Here is an 11391-nt window from a genome sequence, read left to right on the forward strand (position 1 = left end):
TGATCTTTGTAACATGCCACCTACCCATGCCCTAGACTTCCCTGGATTTTACTATGTGTTTTTTGCTTGATATTGTTTGCACTTATTGTAATTCCAACTTATCTAAGTCATTATCCCTCATTACTCCTGGACAATATTTGATAACCATCTCTTTGAATATAGTCTTGTATTAGGTTAGAACTTTCTTATTTAGACAAAAGGGGGAGATGTAGTGGATAGCCATCCCAGCATTGGCCTGGAAGTTCCAAACCCTATTGAGGCTTCCATAATGGTCACACCCACAAGGCAGGGTGGAGGAGAAAGTGGAAGACCGAGGATCGGGAGGAGGTCTCTCTCTTGGTTCCGGGACCCTGGACGCTGGAGGTAGACTGAGCAGAGTTCTCCAGAGAACACCACTGGACTGTGCTATACCTTTGCCAGACCCTGCAACCTACCCCTTCATTTGTAAGTTACCCCACAAAATAAACCTCCCTTTTAACTATGTGGAGTGGCCTTAATAATTTCACCAATAACTCTCAATCACCATAAATGGAGTAAACACAATATTCCATGGTTAAACAATACCTATCCACAAATCCAGCCCTACAGAAAGCACTAGAAGGAAAAAAATCCAACCCAAAAAAGTTAGATGCACCCATGAAAACAAGGGCAATAGATAATCTCACACCAATAAATACATCAAAGGCAGACACTACCTCAGAGTAAAGGGCTGGGAAAAGTCTTTCCAGTCAAAAGAACTTAAGAAGCAAGCTGGTGTAGCTATTCTAATATCCACCAAAACAGACTTCAAACTAAAATTAATCAAAAGAGATTGAAAAGTACATTACATATTCATCACAGGAAAAACCCACCAAGATGAAGTATTAATTCTGAACATTTATGCCCCAAATACAAGGGCACACACATATGTAAAAGAAATATTACTAAAGCTTAAATCATATATAAAACTAATATATCCACACACTAATAGTGGGAGACTTCAGCTCCACACTTTCACAAATGGACAGGTCTTCCAGACAGAAACTTAACAGAGGAATAAGGGAACTAACAGATGTTATGACTCAAATAGACTTAATAGACATCTACAGAACATTCCACCCAAACACAAGAGAATATACCTCAAGACCCAATGATACCACACTTGGGCATATACCCAAGGGATGCTCAATCACACCACAAGGACACTTGCTCAACTATGTTCATAGCAGCATTATTTGTAATAACCAGAACCTGGAAACAACCTAGATGTCCCTCAACTGAAGAATGGATAAAGAAAATGTGGTACATATACATAATGGAGTACTACACAGCTATAAAAAAAATGACAGCATGAAATTTGCAGGCAAATGGATGGAAATGGAAAATATCTCCCAAGTGAGGTAACCCAGACCCAGAAAGACAAACATGGTATGTATTCACTCATAAGTGGATACTAGATGAAAAGCAAAGGGTAATCAGATTGCAACCCACAGCTTCAGAGAAGCTAGGAAACAAGGAGAACTCTAAGAGGGACATGGGGATCACCTTGGGAAGGGGAAATTGAGGGGAGCCCCATGAGTAAACTGGGGATAAGGCAGGGCAATAGAGGGGATAGGAGATGAGAACATGAGGAAATGGAATAGTCAAGCTAGGGGAGGGATGGAGTGGGAGAGCAATGAAAGATATACCTTGATAGAGGGAGACATTATGGAATAAGAGAGAAACCCGGTGCTAGGGAAATTCTCAGGAATCCACAAGGACAACCCCCAGATTAAACTACTAGCAATACTGGTGAAGGTACCTGAACTGGCCTGCCCTGATAATCAGATTGGTGAATACTCTGTCATTATAAAGCCTTCATCCAGTAACTGATAGAAGCAGATGAGCAGATGCGGAGATCCACAACCAAGCACAAGGCCGAGCTCTGGGAATCCAGTGGAAGAGAGGGAAGAGGAATTATATCAGTAAGGGTGGTCAAGATCATGATGGGGAAATCTACAGAGACAACTGGACCAAGCTCAAAGGAACTCACAGAACTTTAGACTGACAGCTTGGAACCTGCATGGGACCAGACTGGATCCTCTGCATACAGGAGACAGTTATGTAGATGCGTCTGTTTGAAGGGCCCTGGCAGTAGATCATCATCTATCCCTGGTGCATTAGGTGGCTTTCTGTATCCCATTATCTGTGTTTGGACACCTTGCTTATCCCTGATGAAGCAGGGAGGGGCTTGGTCCTGCCTGAACTGAATGCACCAGGCTTAGCTGTCCCACCATAGAAGAACTTACCCTGCTGGAGGAGGGGATGAGAGTTGGGCTGGGGGGAGGGGTGTGTGTGGGGGAGTGGGAGGAGGGATGAGAGGGGGATCTGTGGTTGGTATATAAAATGAATAAAAGAAATAAAAATGATTAAAATTAGCTGAACTTTAAGGATAATTGTAATCTACAGTTAGATGAAGCTTATTTACACTATGGGAGAAATGGGTGCAGATAAACTGACAACCAGAATATAATGTATATACCCAATGGAGTTTTACTTGGTCATAAAAGAAATGAAATTATGTTGCCTGAAGGAAAATAGATGAAACTACAAATCATTAAGTGAAACAACTCAGTTCTACAAAGACATGGTTTGCATAGTCTCTCTTATGTGAGAGCTAGGCAAACATATACGAACATAAAACTCAAAGGAAGGCTTGTAGGACTAGGGGAGGGGAATGGTAGATAGTAGAGATGGATAAAGAAGAGCTATAGAATGTGTGGATATTATTAAAAAACATTATATGCATGCATGGAAATGTCATTTAAAACTATTTGTACAATGAACAGGGCAATAAAAAATGTCAACAATCCCCAATATTTGTCCTGTAAGGTCCTTTACACACTGGCTCTTAAAGCCATGTGCTTTCTTTTTTCTATCTATATGTATTTCCCTTTTCTCCCAGGCCAGATAGAATGGAGGTGGTTAGTGTCTTCAGATAGCTGAATATAAAGCCTCCTGTGGCAGGTTGATAATTAGCATCTTGTAAAGCCAATACTCTTGAAGTACTGGTTCAATATGGCTGGAAGTGGAGTCTGAAGCAATAAAGGTTTGTATTTTTTTTATTTCAGTTTTCAGTCCAGCTATGGATTTTCATATTTATACAGAGTTGTTCCAGTCTTTATGCTGTTTAAGAAATTGAGAGTGGTAGTCTGAATTTTTAGTGTCAAAGTCATGATTCAGTCTTTTGATAATTCCGTATCTTTTATAGATAGACAGAGGACATTATGTTAGCTGACTGCTGGGTGTTATACAGCTTTTCTGTCTGAGTTCCTCATGGTAAGTCTGTTCTTGTTACATTCTCTCCTTCTGTGTGACCCTGTGCTCTCTCCTATTACATAATTTCTTACAGGTTTGTTTCCTTATTCTATCCAGCTACATAAATGTCTCTTTCTTTCGATCTTCTGATCAACTTTACTGTTTATATAATATCTACTTAGCAGTTGATTTTGTTTGATTTGTGAAATTAGATTTTGTTATTTTTATTTACCAAAATAAATGGCTATGCGTGCACATGCTCACATACACATACATACATTCACACACATACACACGCATACTAATGTTTTTATTAGGAATTTATAGGGCTGGTTAATATTTCAACTATCTACAATTTCTGGATTCTTACTTATACATTTAAAATTCTTCTATCCATTTGGTTTCATTTTACTTTAAATATTTTCAAAGTCAAGATGTTCATTTTCTTCTCCTCTCCAAAAACGTTCAGCACAAAGTTTACTTTGCTTTTGGAAATCTGTCTGTACTTATGCAGACTGGCTTTAGAACTCTGTGTTGTTTGCAAATTTTACAACTGAAGTCATATCAGCCTCTCTGATTCCTGTTGCCCTCGGTCAAACTGCTTCTTTGTGAAAATTGAAATTTCACAAAATTTGTGAAAAGCATCTAAGTAGAGGTGATAAACACAGATTATTATTGATTATTTGATTACAAAGCAACTAAGTCTCAAATTGTGCTTGTGAACCTAGCGAGGATTTATAACTTTGGTACAACTTTATATCAAAGGAATTATTTGACCTAGTTTTCAACTTGAGAAGGCATAGTGGTAGTTTGAATGGGATGTCCAAAGTAAGTCTCTAGCATTTGAATACCTAATCACCAGTTGGTGGCTGATTATGGAGAATTAGGAGGTACAGTCTAGCTGACAGAAGCATTTCACCAGGGTTGGGAGGTGAAGCTAGTTTTGAGGTTTAAAAAGACCCATGCCATTTTGAGTGTGCTCTCTACTTCCTATTTGTGGATTGAGATGTGAGCTGCCAACTGCTGCTCCCGCCACCTGCTTCTTCTGCTCTGCTGTCTTGGACTCTCACCTTCTGAAACTGTAAACCCCAAATGAGTTCTTTCTTCTACTAGTTGCCTTGGTCATGGTATTTAATCACAATAGTAGAAAAGCAATTAGTATACTTTCTATTATTAGTGAACACAGTGTTTCTCACCATTTGACAAAATTCAATTGAATTTCAAATGATCTCTTAGCCTCCAAATAGATACATGTAACCCAGATTGCACTATTTCTTGCCCCATGCTAACTCCTTCAAAGGTTATTTTTCATTTATGTACTCAGGGACAATACTTATTTGTATCATGCCCATCACTAAGCAATTTGTGTTATGGTTACCTTCACAGGCTTGACCTTTCCCCAGCCTTCTGATAAAAACATGGATTCTTGTGGAAACGTCCCAGAACTAGTTGCTGGGATATCTTTCCATTCATAATACCCTAACTAAATCTTAAAGGAGAATGAATGTGGTAAAGTACATCTCTTTGATCTTTTTTTTTTTTAAATTGTGATTTGTCATTTACAAAGTCCATATGGTTGTAAGTCTTTACTACAGGGTAGATAACTCATAATGAAGTTTACCATGTAGGATTTAAAAGCACATGCTTAATCAAACCTTACAATACCATGGCAGTCATAAGTCTCTGTGCAGGACAAACAACAGACACATTAAGTTCATGTCAGGTCTTATAGATGAACCTCGGGCTCCTTTTTACTTTCATAATCTGCTTTACCCCAACCCTACTCTGTTCCTCAACCCCCCTACATGTACACACTCAATCCTCTGATGCAGTTCAGTCAGCCCTTCCCTAAGACTAGGAAATGTCTCAGTTCATGGGCTTAAGGGTGAGTATAAGCCTGCTCTACTGATCTCATTACCTTAGAGAAGCTTTCAAGTGAGCACAACCTATCACACTTGACCATTTTTCATTCCTGATAGATTACTTATGCATACACAGATACAAATGGTCAAGTCAAATGCATGGCATGAGATGTTTTTCTTCCTGCAGCTGGAATGATGCAGAACAACCTTTCAGCAGTGAGAGATGTCTTGTTACACTTTTTACACTATGCAGTGTTCTGGTTTCTTTGTTTTCCCTGTTGGATGTGAAGTGTGCCTCAGGATTTCTACTACACACATCTAGAGTCATCATGGCATTGTACACTGTAGTACACAGTTGAGATGGGTCATACGTTGAAACCACACAAAATGGCCTTGAACTTTAGGGCTTTTGTTCTTGACTTATATGTCAAGTCTAATCACAGAAAACTATGAATAAATGATGGATGAACAAAGAATCATTATTTTTTTTTCTCTATACCATTTAGTGGTTCTTTATTGTTGAGACTTTCAAACACACATATGATGTGTTTGGATTCAATGCACTCCTCATTCCCTCCCTTTCAAGACCATTTTTTCCTCCCAGCTAAATGTGCTCTTTCTTATTTTCCCACTGAATCCTCTTAGTGCTTTCTGTATGTGCACAGGTATAGGGCCATCTTTTGGAGCATGGGTAGCCTTTCAGGGTCTGCATCCCTGAAGAAAACTTACTCTTCCTCTCCAATAGCCATTAATTGCCGATTGAGTCTCAACTTGGGGTGGCACTTAATAAGCTCCTCCCTGATCCATGCTGGAATATTGCCTGGCTGGATATTGTGCACTGTTTTCAGGTTTCTAGTGTCGTGATTAAACACATGACCAAACCAGCTTGGGAAGGGAAGGATTTATTTGGTTTAAACTCCTACAACATCCATCTTCTTTGTTGGGCACCATGGCAGTATTTCCAGCAGATGGCATTAGTATTCTAAGGAACCAAGCACCGCAGCTAGGCATTTTCTCCATGAGTGAACAGCTTTAAAAAGGCAACAAACAGAATACTGGGGAAGTCCATTAGGTGTTGATTTCTTGATGTGCCTAATAACACTTACTTACAGTGTGACCCTGGCAGGTAGGTGTTAGTTTGAAGAAAATGACTAAGAATTAAAAAATAAAAAAAAAATAAAAGAAACCTTAATGTCCCCAAAGTATATACTAGACAAAACCAAGATTATCTAGATATAGCTGAATCAAATAGTTCATGTGGCCACAATGTTCAGAATCAGTAGTCTTACGCAGGGGCATTTGTATATAGATTTCAACTGAACAGGGTTGATATAAGTATTTCTATAAAGGAATGGAAAGAATTTAGAGATTTTTTTTAATAACTCAAATATCCTTTAACTGAAAAAATATGGAAGACTTGTTCACAGAATTGAGGATGAAAGAACTCTGAAAAATCTCTACATAAGCAATGAGAACATGGGCAAATTTTTGAGACTCATTTTTTTTTTCTCAGAACTAGAGAAAAGAATCAGAGTTGTCACAGTTCTGTGACAATACAGGAAGCATTTGTGCTAGGGTAATGATTAATCACCAGAGCAGAACGGCCCATACTTGCCTGTTCTTCCTCCCCAGCATACCTCTGGAAAACAGGAAACACCAAGCAGCTTAACAGAGGGGGAACCGGGTTTAAAAAGCTCCACCCATGTCATTATCAATACTAGACCGGTTAAATGGAGAATTAGAAAAGTCTTTCTGAGGATTTGTTTGCATTTAATGTGCCTTAAAGGTTATTGAGTAAGCCCTCTCCCTGAGATTAGCCAAAAAAGAAAAAGGAGAAAAGGGAATCAGCATGACTTCTCAGCATCACAGATACTTGTCAAGACAAGCATGAGGCTGTGTTGAAAGCTTAAAGGAGAACTGAGAGAGGTAGTGTGTTCATAGTGGGCTGAACTATGTCTGGGAAGCTTGGATGTATTACTGAGGGTCTTGACTACACACATGTGCAGGGCTCTATACAAATCCTCTCGAAGACCCGAGAAAACCCTAATGCCTCAACACCTAATGCTGGTGTCAAGTTGAAGTGCTGAAGTCTCTGCACAAGACAGAGGACTTCAGAGTACCAAGGTTGGTACTAACACACATGGAAACCTCTAGCAGAGACTGGGGTGTGCATTGATACAGAGAATTTTAAGAAATCTGTTTATTTATTATCCTATATTAACAGCAGGCATACATGTATTTGTATGTACATATATATTCCTAAAAATGACCTGTTCAGTCTGTATAATGTTACTTGCATGAATGTTTTCAGATTTTCTAATGCCTCTTACAGTTTTCTTTTCTTTTACTCGTTAGTAATCTAGGAGTGTTTAAGATCTGTGGTAAGTGCAATCTCTGCTTTCTTGCAAACATTTTATTTTATTTATTTTTTATGCCAATTGATTTTTGTTGTTGTTCCTTTGTAATGAGCATATTTTCTACTTTCTCTTCTTGTCTCATAATACATGTACCAAAACACTGCCATTACAACGTGGCAGTCTTAAAAAGTCATGCATTCCCAAGCATTTGTTTTTTGTTATTTATCAGTGTTTTTAATGAGCTTCTGTGAGCTAGTTTCATACTCTTATTTTTGGTGTGTAGCCACAGACTTCCTCTGTTTGTTCTATGGTTTCCTGCAGGAATACCATGTTGATTAGATACTTCAAAATCATTTACTCAATCATATTAATAGAGTACAGGTAAAAAGTCCCATGGTTACCACAGTAGAACACCAACAATAGCAAAGCATTTTACAAAGTTCAACTTCTTTTCATTGTAGGAAAAAAAAAAAAAAACCTAAAAAGAGAGAGAGCAAGTGCTTGCTGAGTCTCTTGATTTGGCACCTGTAAAAATACCACTAGTTGAAGTGAATGCTCTGAGAAAAGACCAAGTGCTCTTCTCTGAGTTCAGCACAAAATGAGGCCGTCCTCTACCCTAGTCATTTCAGTATCTGCTGGAGGTTACAGCCAGGCTGGAACAAACTATGCTCAGATTGCTGAACAAGAGATAAAACTAATTCCATTTGTAGAGGTCATGATTTTGTATATAGCTGACAGAATTAAAAATAGCTTTAGTACTCACTCACACATTGAACGAGTTTTCGAGATACAATATCCATGCAAAAAGTTAAAATTATATTTCTATGCACTAGAAATGAAAAAAAAAGGAACTATTCAATTAAAAATCAACTACATTTAAGGATAGAATTGAAAGGAGAAAGAACTGATAGAGGAAGTTCAAAACTAATAGACAATAAGAACAGAATATTTGGAAAGCAATGTAAAGAGGTACAAACAACAGAAAAGCTGCATCTGCAAACTGGAAGATGATGCTCTTAGGTGAGTCAGCAGTGTGACTCACCTTGTCTCGGGATTCTGTGCATCTCGGCCAAGTGTCCATCTGACAGCCGTCCTAAATTTATATGAAACTGTGGAGGTTAAGAATTAAAATAAGGGAGAAAGGGTAATCTTTGAGAATTCCCCCCTTCTGAATCCAGAAGTTTCTGTAAAGTTATACCCCTGTCTTAGTGGCAAAGGTTAAATAAATGGAGTGGAAAATCTAGAGAAAGTTTCACCTCTATCCAGTACAATTCCTTGTGGAAATGATGGTATTTTCCTTCAGTGAATGGGACTGGGACAAATAAATACAACACATGAAAATAAACTCAAAATAACTCACAGTCATGTTTGACAACCAAAACTCTAAAACTCTTAGAAGATCTAAATAAATCTTAATGACCTTGGATTAAGCAAGAACCACCTAATTATGAGATCAAAACCCCAGGAAACAGAAACAAAAATAAATACGACTCCATAAAAATGAAATAAACCATTTGGGCTTCAACAGATGCTACAAAAATTAAAAAGATAAAGTAACCATTCATAGAAAATATTTACATATCATATAGCACCTTCAAAATATGTCTAGAAGACACAAAATGGTTATAATTAAAATATTTATCCAATTTAATTAAAAGTGGCCAAATGATATAACTAAAATTTCTCTAAAGAAGATTTTAACATAACATATAAACACATGAAAATCACCTCACTTTTTGATTACTAGAAAAATACAAATCAGGTCCACACTGAGCTACCCTGAACATCTACGGAGAACTAAAATCAATTAAAACAACAAGTAGGAAAAATATGGACACTGTATGTTGGCAAGGGCATGGAAAAAGCCACATCCTCATACACTGCAGGATACTAATGATTCAGCCACATAGTGATGGCAGAAAGAATAATCATGGTTGGAATTAGTCCTTTCACTCATTCAATGTGGTTAATGTAAATATTAACAATTTAGCTAGCATAAATGGACCCCATATTTCCCCTGCTGTACACTTAGAAAATGAAGACATGTCAATATACAATTCTATACACATATGTTTACAATAGCCTTAATTCATACTATTTTGTAGGCAGAGTTTTCCTGTCCTAACAGCCTACTCCAAAATAACTGACACAGAGGCTTAATATTACTTACAAATGCTTGGCCTATAGCTCAGGCTTATTACTAGCTAATTCTTAAACTTAAATTAACCCATATTTCTTATTTATGCTTTGTCACATGGCTTACAGCTTGTTACATCATGTTCTATATGTCCTGCTTCCTCTGCAGCTGGCTGGCATCTCTCTTGACTCCACCTTTTTTCTTCCCAGAGTCCTCTGTATCTGGCTATCCCACCTATATCTCCTGTCTGGTTACAGGCCTGTCAGCTTTTTATTAACTAATAAGGGTAATACATATTCACAGTGTACAGAAAGATTTTTCCAAAGCACTATCCTAAAGCATAAATATGTAAGACTCTATCAACTTCTGAAGTAGTACACTGATATAATGGATAGTAGGTAGCACATATGATCCTTGAAAATATGTCAACTTAATGATACCATGAAGACAGTCCAATATACATCTGATGTACAGAATGTTAAGCAAAGTCAGATCTACAGATCCAGAAGGATTACTGAATGGGTTTACCAGTTTAGATAGAAAAAGATTAATAATTAGTAGGTGTGGGTTTTATTCTCAATTTCATTTTCTAAAAGCAAATTTTATGTATTTGAATTTCTTTCTCAATGAAACAGTGTCAAACAGAAAAGTGGTAGCATTTGTTAAAAATATTCACCTTTGGGGGCCAAGCATGTTTGAAATACCTTCTTATGGTGGTTTAGCAATATATCTGAGATTTTATAAGGAAATACGGTATCAGAGGTCACTTACTCTGCAGTGTCACACATGTAGCAGGTGCTAGAATCCGGGTCTTTCTTCTTGCATTTTCTCCAGTCTGTGGTCCAGTGAGTGAGCAGATCTGCATTCTGGTTTGCTATGCTTCTGCTGTGGAAAGGGAGAATTCATGAATAAGGCTGGCAGAGGGAAAAAAGAATGCAGGGACTGTTTGTGAGGACAGAATTTCCACCTGGCCCCATTGGAGCTATGATTCCTGGCAAACTAAACTGAAAATTGCAGGAAACACCAATTTTCTCATCTCACAGTGCATTATTAACTGATAATGTCAAATCTGGTCTGTCTGTGGCATTCACATCTGGCACACTGAATGGGATTGCTCCTAGCTGAGTAAATGCTTCTTCTATGTCTATAAATTAAGATTAGAATCCAGAGGCTGAGGCTGAGGCATGCAGAAGTATGCCTTTCTCCCCCAAACATCATCATCATCAACATGATGTTTTTTGAGGAAAGGCATACATTTGTATGGAATTAGATTTTGAGTCTACAAAGGTCTTTATTTCCACAAAACAGTTTAGAAAAAGTAGGAAATACTATTAACTTTTAGATATAAGAATTATTTTCAGAGACATGGTTATTAAAGTTGAATTGACTTTTAGATCATTATATATGCATGGGGTGGGTATATTAGTATATTTTCCAATTATAAAGAAATTTCAGATGGAATCCTTTTAAGAGACAAACTAGCCTCATCCATTGATAGTGATTATCTGCACAGAACATTTCAGAACATGGCACTTATTCTTTTTGGGTCTCATTTTCCTAAAAGAATCCCTGTAAACTAGCCCCACAGATCCTTTCCAACTCTTTGATTATGTGACACTGTCACCAGCAAGCAGAGGCACACCTGCTATGTCATAGAGAGTTCCAGGGAATCATTAATGATTATTCATGGTGTGGGAAACTGGGGTAACACCGACTCTGAAAGCCGATCCTCTTTTGCTGTAGAAGTGCACTCTTGTGT

General features: G+C 37.8%; 1 pseudogene; it reads right to left on the reverse strand.

Annotated features, from left to right (window-relative positions):
* LOC118595240 overlaps nucleotides 1-10497 on the reverse strand; it is a 12853-nt pseudogene extending 2356 nt beyond the window's left edge.
* Between the last annotated feature and the right edge of the window lie 894 nt (nucleotides 10498-11391).

The sequence above is a fragment of the Onychomys torridus genome, chromosome 14, assembly GCF_903995425.1.
Source record: "Onychomys torridus chromosome 14, mOncTor1.1, whole genome shotgun sequence".
NCBI classification, from domain to species: domain Eukaryota; kingdom Metazoa; phylum Chordata; class Mammalia; order Rodentia; family Cricetidae; genus Onychomys; species Onychomys torridus.